The sequence below is a fragment of the Apium graveolens genome, chromosome 3 (genome assembly GCF_009905375.1).
Source record: "Apium graveolens cultivar Ventura chromosome 3, ASM990537v1, whole genome shotgun sequence".
In the NCBI taxonomy this organism is placed as follows: Eukaryota; Viridiplantae; Streptophyta; class Magnoliopsida; order Apiales; family Apiaceae; genus Apium; species Apium graveolens.
In genome coordinates, this window is record NC_133649.1 from 49,092,958 (window position 1) to 49,108,631 (window position 15,674).

The 15,674-nt window shown below is 41.1% G+C and overlaps 1 non-coding gene across 1 annotated transcript; it reads left to right on the forward strand.

Annotated features, from left to right (window-relative positions):
* Positions 1–15,345: 15,345 nt before the first annotated feature.
* On the forward strand, positions 15,346–15,452 carry LOC141715999 (small nucleolar RNA R71). The gene has a single exon (XR_012572735.1). It is a non-coding gene; the product is annotated as a small nucleolar RNA R71 (small nucleolar RNA).
* Positions 15,453–15,674: the final 222 nt, after the last annotated feature.

Here is a 15,674-nt window from a genome sequence, read left to right on the forward strand (position 1 = left end):
CAATTAAATTCATGTCCTAATGGAGAGGATCTACGTGTTCTTTAATTTTATGTTTAATCATACAAATACCAAAGTAAATAATATATCGAAGATATCCTTTCACATCTACAAGTTAAGGTCACTTGGTCTTATTGTTTTACCGGTAGCTACATCTAGAATTGCAGCAACTTTGATGCCTGGTGGAAGAACTGCTCATTCTAGGTTCAAGATACCTATTGTTCTAGACGATTTTTGTCACGCCCCCAACTTAAATAGCAAATTAAATATAACTATTACAACATTTTAAAAGAAGAATACACAACCAACTCCAAGATCTTACAGTTTAGGGTTTGGAATAGCTCAACACTACCAACTATTACATCTGATTAAAAGTACCGAGTCCTCACACAAACTATTATGACTTATTCTACCTGAGCTCGAACATAAGCATTAGCATCATAGGTCTTACGGGCAGTCTGCTTGAATCTAACCATAGCTGCTAGCTGTAATATCAGGGTAAAGCAAGGAGTGAGCCAAATGCTCAACAAGTGCTAACAGTACGACACAAAACATAAATCGAGATATACATTAAAGAATGACAATGGAAAGACATAACCAATGGTAATGAGAGATAAAACTATGTGAGATGGCATCATTTTGCTTGTATCAAAACAATTTTAAAATCATGTCTTAATCAAAATCATTTTATGACGCTACGGATTACAGCCGGTGATCAGCCGCGAAGTAATCCCGAACCTCGCTGGGTTCTAAAACATTAACGGAAATCCCTAGACAACTTTTAAGCCTAATATAAGTGTGGAAAGGACTCGCGTCTCAGTCCAGATCCACTATTCAAGGAAAACATTTATCCCCCTTTGGGACTGAAAACCCATATTTTATTTATTTCAAAAACTGATGCCGAATTATAACGAAATCTCTTTTAACAGTAAACATTTTTATTAAGGGATTATAGATCAACTCGAAACACGAGAAATATGGTACTAAATCTCAGGGCCATGATTTACAAAATTTTACTCTATTAGGGTAACCAAAAGGTTTTCATATGTCAGAACTTGGACAGGAAAATTTAGTGAGACTAATGGATAATATAAAGGGGTAATGCCAAACTGGGCTTAAAGCAATGGTTTCTCGTCAAGGTACGGGTGTTGGATCATCAAGAAGATAAGCTTCATGAATACTGTGGGTGTTAAGGTATGAAGAAATGATTCTTTAGCTCAGGATATATCAGAGTTGTCAAGCTTTAGGATAAGAAAGAGGGGTATCAATCAATGAGGGATCACTTTGATAAGTTTCTGACTTTCAGGGTTCAAGGTAAGGTTCTATAGGGATTCAAGTATCAGGATGAGATATCAATACTTAGGAATCATCAGCATGTTAATCAAGAGGATCAATCAAGTAATATATCAACTCTTCATTTTATCATGGCATTTAACTATCATGAAAAGGCTTTTGAACTACTTGCAATACATACTCGAGGGTTCATGGCATTTCTATATAATTCAAAGATAAACGAAAGATACGCTCGATTTAAAACATATCAAATGACTCAGGATAATTGCATCAATATATATATGAACTGTTTATAGTAAATACGAAGGTCAAGTTGAATCACTTGCCTTGAGAAAGGTTGGTCTGGTCTGACTGGTAGGAGCAACTGGAGCTTCACTCGACCTTTATGGCAAGTTTTCCCTCGTCTCGAGATCCTACATAATAATAGTAATCCTCATTATAATATATTCTTACCATCTTAACCTATTTACAACTTAAAATTAAACACGGATGACACTTAGGCCTATACGCACTTAATTTTATATTCACTTTTAAATTACAAAAGTACACACATAGCCACATATTCACATATCATATATTAACACCATATATACCATAATGCAACACGAGGCTTGGATGATCTCGACTCACATCTTAAGTCACTTGGTCGCTAAACTAGACAAGGTCTTCTAATTTTGGCTTCCTAACTCGATGTGCCTTTCCTAAATTATCCAAAACCTATTGACCCTCACTTGTGCCTTTAGCTCTAATGACCTTATACCATCTTAAAACTATGGTGGTCGACCTAATACTCACTTCTAAGTATTCTAAAACTATGTGATAAGTGAAAGCGCTCACTGGTGCAAATTTCAGAATGATAACTATAGTTTCTTGAGTGCATTGGGCACTCTTAAACTACAAGTTTTCCTTCAAAACTTTTACACAAGACTCTCCTGACCTAAGGGCATCTTAAAAACTTGATGTGGCTCAAGGGCCTGGCTTGGGCCTTCTTGGGCCTAAGCTAAAAGTCCAAGGTTCCCCTATTTTTCTGGGAAGAAAACGCCCTGACTTGAATTAACTTGTGACACATGGTTCTAACTCATATACTATGAACTATGGTTGGAAAAACTTCTCTAACACTCCCTCTAACTAAGTCCCAATAGGGCCTAATGAGGTCCTACCCATGACATGGTCAAATCTTCCTATTTCTAAGTTGCAACAAAACTGTCCCCTGATGGACAGATTTTGTTATTCTACTTGTGCACCTAACCAAAAGATATGCAAACCTCTAACCAACTCCTAAAACCTTTTATATACTCCCAATACTAACTTCTGGTGGCTTGGGCCTCAAAGTGCACATCAATGACATGGTCAAAACTCACTCTAAACCTCAGGGTACTAAACTGATTTTCTGCAGAAACTATAACTCTCATTTTTGCAAGGTTTTGACTTGACAAACTCAACTACCAACATCCCAATACTTAAACCAAGACTTATACATGGTAATCTACTGAACTAACTCCCTTATTCTCAAAATAACCTTGGGTGAGATCATCCTTACCTAAGGTACAATTATGGCAAAACAAAAGAGATCGCATTTCTCAACTCACCAATCATTAAGTTTTTGAAACCACAAGATATGCATTTTATAAAAGATAACCAGGAATTATTACCATGCAACAAGAAGCATAAATCAATATTAACACATTATTCCTACTGAAATTAAGGTTCACTAACAAAATCTTTCCAAATGATCAAAATCTTACAACATTCTAAGAGAAATCCATATGCATGCATGTCCTCGGGTTTTGCAAACCAAAACAACACATTTTCTACATATATTATACCATAAAATTGACATACAAGCCCAGCATGAGCTATACCTAGATGATCACTTAGCATGTAAGGAGTTTTATCAAATTTTCACCCCAAAATTCAAGTCATTATCACATAATCATGCAAAATTTGAGCAAAACAACAAGAATGATCTCAAGGACCAGTCATTCGGCTCCCATATGGTCATGGCCGAATGAAATGGATGGGAAGGGCCATTTAATCATCAAGAGTTTCCTTCTCAAGACTTGGCCCTTATCCATTCCTTGTAGTCCTCTCAAAAATAACCCTAAACTCATTCCTTGTAGTGATCATGGTATGGGAAGTAACATTTACTTGTGTAAAGAGTAGAAGCTTGGTTGAGGAATGAAGAAAAAAAAAATGGGGAGGGGGGTTTCAGCTAAAAGCCGAGAGTGAGAGAGGGAGGAGGGAGGGAGGAGAAAGTGTGGTGGTGAGTGAAGTGAAATGATCATGTCTTTGCTTGTTTTATGGTTTTTGTATTGGCAAAAGTGAGTGGAATTAGGAATTGACATGATTAGCCTTCCACTTGAACTTGGTTCAATTTGCATGCAAGGGTAAAGAAGGAAATTGGCTATAAAAATAAGAGTTAGTGGGGTTGGAATTGTCCTCTTTGTCCTTGAAAAGAATGAGAGGGTGGTTTGCATGCAAGGGCTTTCTTGTAATTTGCTAAATATGACAACTAAAATTTATAATGATTTATTTTTATAAAATAAAATACAAGTTCAAAAATTATAAAATTTATACCATAAAATAACTTGGATTTTTAGAGACTTTATAAAATCATTTTCAAAATTTGTGAACAAAATACCTTTTAAAAGAAAATTTTTTCAAGGCTTAGAATATTCCTTATAAATCAAAAATAAATAAATTAAATAAACTCTTGCTTTGAAAAATCATATACTACATAAAGCAAATTTATAATGCAGAAATTTGCACTCACACAAACGTACAATCATTGAATATATTTTCATTCGGCTTTAATATTATACCAAATCCACAAATAATATTACACGAAGATACCGGTCGTAACATCCTCTCCCCCTTAAGGGATTCTGTCCCCAGAATCTAAGAGAACAGATGAGGATACCGGGAACGCATATCAGACTCTAACTCCCAAGTCGATTCTTCGACCTTAGGGTTCCTCCAAAGCACTTTCACTATCTTTACCGACTTATTCCTAAGACTCTTTACTTGCCAGTCGAGTATTTTAACCGGTTGCTCCACAAATGACAGGTCTGCCTGAATTTCTACAGGTTCATATTCTATCACATGGCTAGCATCAGGATTGTACTTCTTAAGCAACGACACATGGAACACATTATGCACATGCTAATACTGAGGTGGTAAGGCCAACTCGTAGGCCACATTTCCTACTTGACTCAAAATCTCAAAAGGACCTATGTATCTAGGTGCTAACTTCCCTTTCTTGCCAAATCTCATCAACCCTTTTCTAGGTGACACCTTCAGCAACACAGCTTCGCCAATTTGGAATTGAACATCCTTACGCGCTGGATCCGCATACTTCCTCTGTCTATCTTGAGCAGCAAGCAACCTTTTCTGAATTAACTTGACTGTGTCATGCAACTGTTTTACCAATTCTGAGCCGAGAATTCTTCCTTCCCCTACTTCATCCCAATTTGTTGGTGATCTACATTTTCGCCCGTACAAAGCTTCGTATGGTGGCATGCCGATACTGGAATGATAGCTGTTGTTATAAGAGAATTCAATCAACGGCAAGTGGTCGTCCCAACTTCCTGCAAAATTGATTGCACAACTGCGCAACATGTCTTCAATTGTTTGAATTGTCCTTTCACTCTGGCCATCAGTCTGCGGGTGGTATGTTGTGCTCATATTCAACTTCGTGCCAAGACATTCCTGAAATTGCTTCCAGAATCTCGAGTTAAAGCGGGGATCTCTGTCTGAAACTATTGATACGGGTACTCCATGCCTTAGTACGATTTTGCGCACATACAGATGAACCAACTTGTCCAGTGACGACTTCTCGTTAATTGGAAGGAAATGCGCTGACTTTGTAAGACGGTTAACTATAACCCATATAGCGTCACGCCCGGATTTCGTTCGCGGTAGTCCTACTATAAAGTCCTTAGCGATATTTTCCCATTTCCATTCTGGAATCTTTAGGGGCTGAATTAATCCGCTTGGTCGTTGATGTTCTGCCTTCACTTTCTGACAAGTATAGCACTTCGCAACCCATTCTGCCACGTCTCGCTTCATATTTGGCCACCAAAAGTTCTTCTTTAAGTCTCGATACAACTTGGTGCTTCCCGGGTGGATTGAAAATTTCGAATTGTGGGCTTCATGGAGGATCTCATTCTTTAATTCAAGTACATGAGGAATCCATATTCTGGATGAAAACCTTAGTATCCCTTGCTCATCCCTTTGAGTATTAATCTCCTCTCCAGATAACTGATTCTTCTCTTTCTCCATTACTTCTTCTTGACACTTCTTTATCTTTTCCACTAGTGTTGGCTGAAAGGTCATTGCACGACAAACTTCCTCGACTTTTCCATAAGCACAAAGTTCCAATTCCAATCTTTCGATTTCTTCAGATAACTCTTTTGATGTTATCATCATATTCAGTCTCTCCTTCCTACTCAGAGCATCGGCCACTACATTCGCCTTTCCAGGATGGTAATTTATCGAACAGTCATAGTCCTTGATCAATTTCAGCCATCTCCTCTGCCTCATATTGAGCTCTTTCTGAGTAAAAATGTACTTTAAACTCTTGTGATCCGTGTAGATTTCACACTTCTCTCCGTAGAGGTAATGTCTTCAAATCTTAAGTGCGAACACTATGGCGGCTAGTTCCAAGTCATGCGTCGGGTACTTTAACTCATGCGGTTTCAACTGTCTTGACGCATATGCGATCACTTTACTGTGTTGCATCAACACACAACCCAAACCCTTATGTGAAGCGTCGCTGAATATTACAAAGTTCCCTTGATCATCTGGAAGTACCAACACCGGAGCTGTTACCAACTTCTGCTTCAACTCTTGAAAGTTATCTTCAAATTCTGCACTCCATTCAAACTTTTGATTCTTTCTGGTTAACTTGGTCAATGGCGTGGCGATCTTCGAGAAATCCTTGACGAATCTTCTATAGTATCCGGCCAATCCTAGAAAACTTCGCACTTTCGTAGGAGTCTTTGGCCTCTCCCAACTCATAACTGCCTCAATCTTTGCCGGATCCACTTTAACTCCCTCATTTCCAATGACATGCCCAAAAATTGAACTTCCTTTTACCAAAAGCATACAACTTCTCTTGTCGGAGTATCTCCAATGCTATCCAGAGGTGCTGCTTATGTTCTTCTTCCGACTTAGAATAAATAAGGATGTCATCAATAAATACCACGACAAATTTGTCCAAATACTTCTTAAATACCCGATTCATCAGATCCATAAATGCGGTCGGAGCGTTGGTCAGTCCAAAATGGGATTACTAGGAATTCATAATGCCCATATCTGGTCCAGAATGCGGTCTTGGGAACATCTTCTTCTTTGATCTTTAATTGATGGTATCCCGATCTCAAGTCAATCTTTGAAAAGCATTTTGCTCCCTTCAACTGATCAAAAAGGTCATCTATCCTTGGTAGCGGGTAGCGGTTCTTGATCGTTACCTTATTCAACTCCCGATAATCTATGCATAGACGCATACTCCCATCTTTCTTCTTTACAAACAGAACAGGTGCCCCCATGGCGACGCACTTGGCCGTATCACTCCCTTATCCAACAATTCTTGTAGCTGGCTCGCCAACTCTTTCATTTCTGCTGGTGCCATCCTATATGGGGCCTTTGAAACTGGTTCCGTTCCTGGAGCAAGGTTGATCTCGAACTCGATTTGTCGATCTGGTGGTAAGTGTTAGGGCGAAATCACGCACTAAAGTATTAAACAATTAACTAAAGAATTTCATAATAAATCCGTTGCAACCCCATGATCACGATTAGCCCATAATAGAACTTATCGCCATCATGGGTTCATATGAAATCATGATAATCAACACAAGAAAATAATAATTAAACTAATTATATTAAAACAGAGTACGTCACAAGAGTAAATAAGCCAAAGCAAGAAAACTAGCATCCAACGTTACAACGAAACAAGAATCACAAGAATATATGCTTCCTCTTCGCTGCAGTGTGCTAAATCGGTCTTCTTCCTTATCTCCTTCGCTTCTTGCGCCAAACACAATCTAAAACATAATCTCCTTCTTATTCTCTATGAAAACGTCTCAAATCTACTTATATAATAGTCCCATAAAACTCAGATTACATAGAAGTTGGAAGCCAAACAGAAGTAGAAGTCTAAAATATTTCAGCTTTTTCCCCGACCCTGCGCGGCCGCTCAGCATTTCTGCGCGGGCGCTCAAGGCTGCTGTGCGGCCGCTCAGCATTGCTGCGCGGGCGCGCAGGACCCTACTGGAAAAATTCCCGGTTTGCTCCGTTTCTTCGCCGTAATCTGCCCGTTCTCTTCCTCTCGCAATGGTGAACACATGCCAAGGCTTATTCTTGATGATTCCTCCTCTGAAATGCAACTAATACCCTGAAATGCATAAACACTAGAAAAACGCATCAAATACACAAAATACTTGATTTCAAGACACCAATTTAAGCCATTTTAAGACGTTCTAAGTGGTATAAAATGCCACTTATCACACCCCCAAACTTAAATCGATGCTTGTCCTCAAGCGTCACAGACTCAAAACAAATAAAAATATGCATGAATGCAATCTATATGAAAATGCAACGATCCCCCTTACTACAATTAACCAACCAAATTGTCACGTCTCAACGAATGTAGTTAGACACTAAAGATCAATAAACTCATGCAAACGGACATACAGCCAGAAACGTGGTGTGTGCAAATGCTTAACAGATATGCTTCGGAACTAGACCAATTACTATGACTAGACTATCCTCAAGGCAATCCTACGATTATACAAAGAATAAAAATTCTAGGCACAAAGTGATATACAACACTACAAGAACTCTGGAGCTTACTACGGAATCGTGCTTTTTATTTACAACTCAAATGCTTATTTGACCGTGCAATGAGTGAGGTCCACAAAAGACTTATATAATGGTATCCATGTAACGAGCGTTAGGTTAGCGGATCCCAGACTCTAAAAGCCTTAGGTCACTAGGCACAAAGTCCCCTAAGAACTTAATAACTCGAATACCAAAGAGCCCACTCTTGATCAATTATGCAAAAAAAAAAAATTTTTTTTTTTCTGAGCAAGTGCGTTTCGCTCCATCTTGCTCAACCCTAGACTACTCGCATAACATGAGAGCCGGCTACTAGCCATTTGACGCCTAGCCACAACTAGCAACAAATTCCATTTTTACTCCATTTTTTTCTTTTTCATGCCTTTACCACTAAGAACCTATTATCAAATTCTAAGCATAATAAATAGATTATCCTCGAAAATAATCAGATCATAACAACAATCTAGCCCTTAAGCATTCTCTAAGACTTAGTGAAAATACAAGTGCTTCTAGCATGCATATCAACCTACACAACTTAATATCACTTTAATGCTATCACTACACTCGCATCAATATCACAATTCAGTCGATAAATCATTGCAAAAGGGATCATGGTATATGCATGAGCTATATGATATGACAAACAAATAAAGCTATATAAAAAAAACTTATATGACAAAAATTATGCAACTATATGAACTAACTATCATGAATATGCAGCTATATGACACACACAAAATATTCCTTAACTACCACCCCCAAACTTAAAATCTTCACTGTCCCCAGTGAAGGTAGTAGAAAGGAACACAGGGTATACCTACTCGGAGTCATCATCATCATCACCCTCAGTGGGTGGAGTATCAGGCGGCGGGTATGCAGAGTCCTCACCAAAAACTGGCCACTGGATATCAGCTCCAAGGCCTCGAAAAGCAGTCCCTAACGCAAGGGTGAGCTCCTGAGCAAACCTGCTCTGCGTCTCATACATGGCATCCATCCGCCGTGAAAGCCTCCTATACTGGGCATCACCCATCCCAGCACCCTCCTGAGCTCTCGAAGAACCAGCCTCACCACGCCCTGGCCTAGCCATAGTAGCACCTCATGCTGGACGTCCTCCTGGAAGACGATAACCCAGCCCATGCTCCTCAGGCTCACCACCGGTCCACTCCTGCATCCCATTCAAAGTGCCAGAATCTATCGGAGCTGCTGGCAACTGCAACTGCTCATGAGCCGGCCAGTTCACTCCTACTGCTCGGCATAGCTTCGTAACCGTGGATGCATAAGGGATGTTCATATGCTTTGCTCCCCTCAAAAACTTCAGAATTCCTTGGTAGATAAACTCACCAAGGTCCACATAGTATTCCTCATTCAAAATTCCCCACAACAACTGTGCTCTCTCAACTGTGACCTCGTGTGCATGTGAAGAAGGCAAAATATTAGCACATATAAATGCATTCCATGCACGGGCATACCTGTTCATGGCGATTGCCGGAAAGTGACGATACTCATTATTGGCTGGACTGCGGTTCCAAACTGTGCCCGGTCGACAGAGAGTCGCACAAATCAAATCCAAGTCAAAATCCTCAGCAGTCTTTTCATTCCAGTTCTCCTCCTCGGGCTTCCTCTCTCGCTGTCCAATCACACGGCGAATCGCCGCAGGATGATAATCAACCGTCAGCCCACGAACTACAGAAAACCCATTCTTTTCAGCCTTCGCGTTCGCGTAGAACTCGCGAACAACACTCATCGGTACTGCTTCGGGTGACTCACAAAAAGCTATCCACCCCTTCTCTGCAATCATGGGCAACAACTCACCATCCCTCCCTGATGGTAAAAACCCCCTCTCCTTCAGAATCGGCTTCCCCAACAGCCTAGTGTACTCCTCCTCCGCAGCTCTGTCAGTTAACCGAGGCCTTGCAGCAGTACCCCTTGATGAATCAGCAGTAGGAACTGTGCTGCTGCTGTCAATAGTGCGTGCTCTCTTGGGTGCCATTGATTTGTGAATAAAAGTGTGTAAGAACTGATTTTTGATGTTTATGAGAGGGTTTAAGTGTAGGAAGTTTGTGGGAGATATGTGGGATAGGTGTATGTATATATAGGGTGTGGAGTAGGTTAAATTAGATTAGGAGTGGGGTTGAGGGATAAAATCATGGGGTAATGGGAAAAGAATTCGTGGGTTTATGGGCTGTGATGGTTTTTTTGTGTTTAGTGTTTTTTTTCTGAACTGTAAAAAATTTTCTGGAACTCGTTCCCTGCGCGGCCGCTCAGCATTCTGCACGGGCGCGCAGCAAGCTGCGCGGCCGCTTAGCATAGCTGCGCGGGCGCGCAGAGGGTCTTTGGAAAAAAAAAATTTCAGCCCCTTTTTTCTGATTTTTTTGTGTTTTTGGATAGGTTATTAACTTCTAAGGGTTCCTGTAACAACAATTCATGGGTTGCCTCCCACGCAGCGCTTCTTTTTCGTCATTAGCTTGACGTCTCGTACCTTTCTCAAATAGTCAACAAAATGGCACTAACCACCTCTCGGTTTGCCATGTCCCCATAGTAGTGCTTCAACTGCTGACCGTTAACCTTGAATGCTTGGTCCGAATCATTCTCAAAAATTTCCACCGCTCCATGTGGAAACACAGTTTTGACAATAAAAGGTCCAGACCACCTTGATTTCAACTTCCCAGGAAAAAGTCGGAGCCGAGAGTTAAATAACAGAACTTGTTGCCCTGGCACAAATAACTTAGGATGTAGCTTCCTATCGTGCCACCTCTTCATCTTTTCCTTATACATTTTGTTATTCTCGTACGCTTGAAGTCGAAATTCATCAAGTTCATTAAGCTGAAGCATTCTTTTCTTACCAGCTGCATCTAAATCCAGGTTCAATTTCTTCAATGCCCAGTAGGCCTTATGCTCAAGCTCCGCCGGTAGATGACATCCCTTACCGTACACCAACTGAAACGGTGACATCCCAAGTGGAGTTTTGTATGCTGTTCTGTAAGCCCAAACAGCTTCATCGAGCTTTAAAGACCAATCCTTCCTTGACGGACAAACAACCTTCTCTAGAATGCGCTTTATCTCTCTGTTAGACACTTCCGCTTGACCATTTGTTTGCGGATGATAGGCAGTAGCTACTCGATGATTCACATTATAACGCTGCATCATAGAAGTGAACTTACGGTTGCAAAAATGCGATCCTTCATCACTTATGATTACCCGAGGCATTCCAAACCTTGTGAAAATTTGCTTATGAAGAAAATTTAGCACTGCCTTTGCATCATTTGTCGGTAAAGCTTTAACTTCGACCCATTTTGAGACATAATCGACTGCCAGCAAGATTAACTGATTATTGCAAGACGAGATAAAAGGCCCCATGAAATCGATTCCCCATACATCAAAGACCTCGACTTCAAGCATCACATTTAATGGCATCTCATCCTTCCTTGACAAATTTCCCACTCTTTGGCAACGATCACACCTTAAAACAAACTGATGAGCATCCTTGAACAAAGTAGGCCAGAAAAAACCTGCTTGCAGAATACGAGCTGCCGTCTTCTCACCTCCATAGTGTCCACCATAAACCGTGGAATGGCAGTCTCGTAATATCCCCTCCGTCTCACAGAACGGGATACATCTCCTGATGATCTGACCAGCTCCCTGTCTAAACAAATATGGTTCATCCCACATATACCACTTCACCTCATGCAGAAACTTCTTCTTTTGAGCGGATGTCAAATTAAGCGGCATTATATTGCTGACAAGATAGTTTACAATATCTGCAAACCATGGTTCTTCCTCCTGAATTGCAAACAACTGCTCATCCGGAAAAGATTCATTGATTAACGTCCTATCTTGTGAAGTAGAATCGGGATTCTCCAACCTAGAGAGATGGTCAGCTACTTGATTCTCAGTACCTTTTCTATCTTTGATCTCTAACTCAAATTCCTGAAGTAAAAGCACCCAACGAATGAGTCTCGGCTTCGAATCCTTCTTAGAAACCAGATAGCGAATAGCTGCATGATCAGTGAATACTGTTACTTTCGTACCAAGCAGATAAGATCGAAATTTCTCAAAGCCAAAGACTATAGCCAAAAGCTCCTTCTCAGTAGTGGTGTAGTTCAATTGGGCCCCATTTAAAGTCTTACTCGTATAGTAGACCACATGGAAGAGATTTTTCTTGCGATGTCCCAGAACTGCACCTACCGCATAGTCACTCGCATCACACATCATCTCAAACGGTTCTGTCCAATCTGGTGCTGTAATAACTGGTGCCGTGATCAAACTCCCTTTGAGAGTCTCGAATACTGTCAAACATTCATCATCAAATTTGAAAGGCACATCTTTCTCAAGTAAATTGCACAACGGCTTAGATATCTTTGAAAAGTCCTTGATGAATCGCCGATAAAAACCCGCATGACCGAGAAAACTACGGATTCCTTTCACCGAATTAGGTGGGGGAAGATTTTCAATGACTCCCACCTTGGCCTTGTCCACCTCCAGACCTTTGCTAGAGACCTTATGCCCAAGGATAATGCCTTCACGCACCATAAAATGACATTTCTCCCAATTAAGCACCAAATTAGTTTCCACGCATCTTTTGAGTACGGCGCGCAGATTATTCAAACATTCATCATATGAGTGTCCAAAGACGGAGAAGTCATCCATGAACACTTCGACGTTATTTCCAATCATGTCAGAGAATATAGCCATCATACATCTCTGAAAGGTGGTCGGGGCGCCACATAACCCAAACGAAACTCTACGAAAAGCAAATGTGCCAAATGGACAAGTGAAGGTAGTCTTTTCCTGATCCTCTGGTGCAATACAAATCTGATTATACCCGGAATAACCATCCAGAAGACAAAAATACTCATGTCCCGCCAATCTGTCTAGCATTTGATCAATGAATGGGAGAGGGAAGTGATCCTTCCTTGTGGCTTTGTTCAATTTTCTATAGCCATGCATACTCTCCATCCTGTAACTGTTCGAGTAGGGATGAGCTCATTCTTTTCATTTGTGACCACAGTGATACCTCCTTTCTTAGGTACACATTGCACGGGGCTCACCCACGAGCTGTCAGAAATAGGATAAATGATGCCTGCATCTAGCCATTTCAGAATTTCTTTCTTCACCACCTCCTTCATGATCGGGTTCAGTCTTCGCTGTTGTTCCACAGTTGGCTTACTACCTTCCTCTAACAGAATTTTATGCATACAATATGAAGGACTTATCCCCTTGATGTCTGCTATGGTCCATCCTATAGCCAATTTGAATTCTCTCAAAATCCTTAAGAGTTTGTCTTCCTCACTACCTGAAAGGTCAGCTGAAATAATAACAGGTAACGTAGATGAATCACCTAAAAAAGCATACCTCAAGTGTTTAGGTAATGGTTTTAGCTCCAAGGTAGGTGCTTCCTCTATTGATGGTTTGAGCTTCCCTTCAGCATTCTTAAGGTCAGAAGTACCAAGAAATTCAAATGGTATGTCGAGCTTTCGCTTCCATGGAGAAGCATTCAGATATTGTAATTGCTCATTGCTATCTTCATCATCGCTGTCAAAATCCCCCACTAAGGCCTTTTCCAATGCATCAGACATTAGCATGTGCTCGAGTTCCGAAGTAACTGCGGAATCAATCACATCCACTTTTAAGCACTCCTCATCTTCTGTAGGGAACTTCATTGCCTTGAATACGTTGAAGGTCACATCCTGATCTTGGACCCGCATAGTAAGTTCCCCTTTTTGCACATCTATCAAAGTACGGCCAGTAGCCAAGAAAGGCCTCCCCAAGATAATGGGAATCTTCTTATCTTCCTCAAAATCCAGAATAACAAAATCTGCAGGAAAAAAGAGCTTATCCACCTTGACGAGCACATCCTCAACTATGCCCCTTGGGTAAGTAATGGAACGGTCCACCAATTGTAGCGACATGTATGTGGGTTTTGGATCAGGCAGATCCAGCTTTTTGAAGATCGACAACGGCATCAGATTAATGCTTGCTCCCAAATCACAAAGGCACTTGTCAAAAGTTAGATTGTCAATGGTACAAGGAATGGTGAAGCTTCCTGGATCTTTCAATTTTGGTGGTAACTTTTATTGCAGAACCGCGCTGCATTCTTCCGTGAGAGCAACGGTTTCAAGGTCATCCAGTTTTACCTTCCTTGAAAGAATAGTCTTCATAAACTTCGCATAACTAGGCATTTGTTCCAGAGCCTCAGCGAAAGGTATATTGATGTGAAGTTTCTTGAACACCTCCAGAAACTTCCCGAACTGTCTATCCAGCTTTTGTTGCTGCAATCTCTTAGGAAAAGGTGGTGGAGGATAGAGCTGTTTCTCCCCTGTATTAGCCTCAGGCAGAGTGTGTTCAACAGTAGTCTTCCTTGGTTCCGCCACTTTCTCCTTTTGCTTAGATTCTTCATCTCTAACTTCAGCTTCGACTTCTTTTGCCTTTTCAGCATCAGCTACTTTTCCAGACCTTAAGGTAATAGCCTTGACTTGCTCTTTAGCTTCCTTCCTGCCTGGTACTTCCGTGTCACTGGGAAGAGTGCCAGGTTGACGATTGAGCACTGCATTGGCTAATTGACCGATTTGATTTTCCAAGGTCTTGATAGAAACCGCCTGACTCTTGCACAATAACTTAAGTTCCTCAAAATCAGCACTAGTAGGTGCAGCTGCACTTCCCTGTTGAGGATATGATTGCCTTGTAGCATACTGCTGTGGTTGCTGGAATCCAGGTGGGTTAAACTGTTTACTTACTCCTTGCTGATATGGTGGCTGAATAGCATTCTGATTATTCCCCCAGCTGAAGTTTGGATGATTTCTGTTGTTAGGATGATAGGTCGCTGGCACAGGCTGCTGTTGTCGCTGATAATTATTCACATACTGAACAAATTCGTTGACAAGAGAACACTGATCTGTAGCATGAGAACCTGCACAAAGCTCACAAACTATAGCTATTTGATTAACTCCATACGTAGCCAAAGAATCTACCTTCATTGATAGCGCTTGGAGCTGGGCTGCAATAGCGGTGGCTGCATCAACTTCCAGAATACCTGCTACCTTGCCTGACGTCATCCTCTGAGTTGGGTTTTGATGCTCATTTACAGCCATCGTCTCGATAAGATTATACGCCTCAGTATAGCTTTTAGCCCATAAGGCGCCTCCAGCTGCTGCATCGAGCATGGGCCGAGATTGGGCCCCCAAACCATTATAAAAACCCGTGATTACCATCCAATCCGGCATTCCATGATGTGGACATTTTCTCAACATTTCCTTGTAGCGTTCCCAAGCCTCGCGCATAGATTCTATAGGTTGCTGCGCAAACTGCGTAAGAGCACTCCTCATAGCAGCAGTCTTTGCCATTGGATAAAACTTCACCAGAAACTTTTGCGCAAGATCTTGCCACGTAGTGATGGACCCAGCTAGTTCAGAATGTAACCAGTCTTTAGCCTTATCCCTCAGTGAGAATGGGAAAAGCCTCAACTTGATAGCCTCATCAGTCACGCCATTATACTTAAAAGTGCTGCAGATCTCGACAAAATTCCTTATGTGCATGTTGGGGTCTTCAGT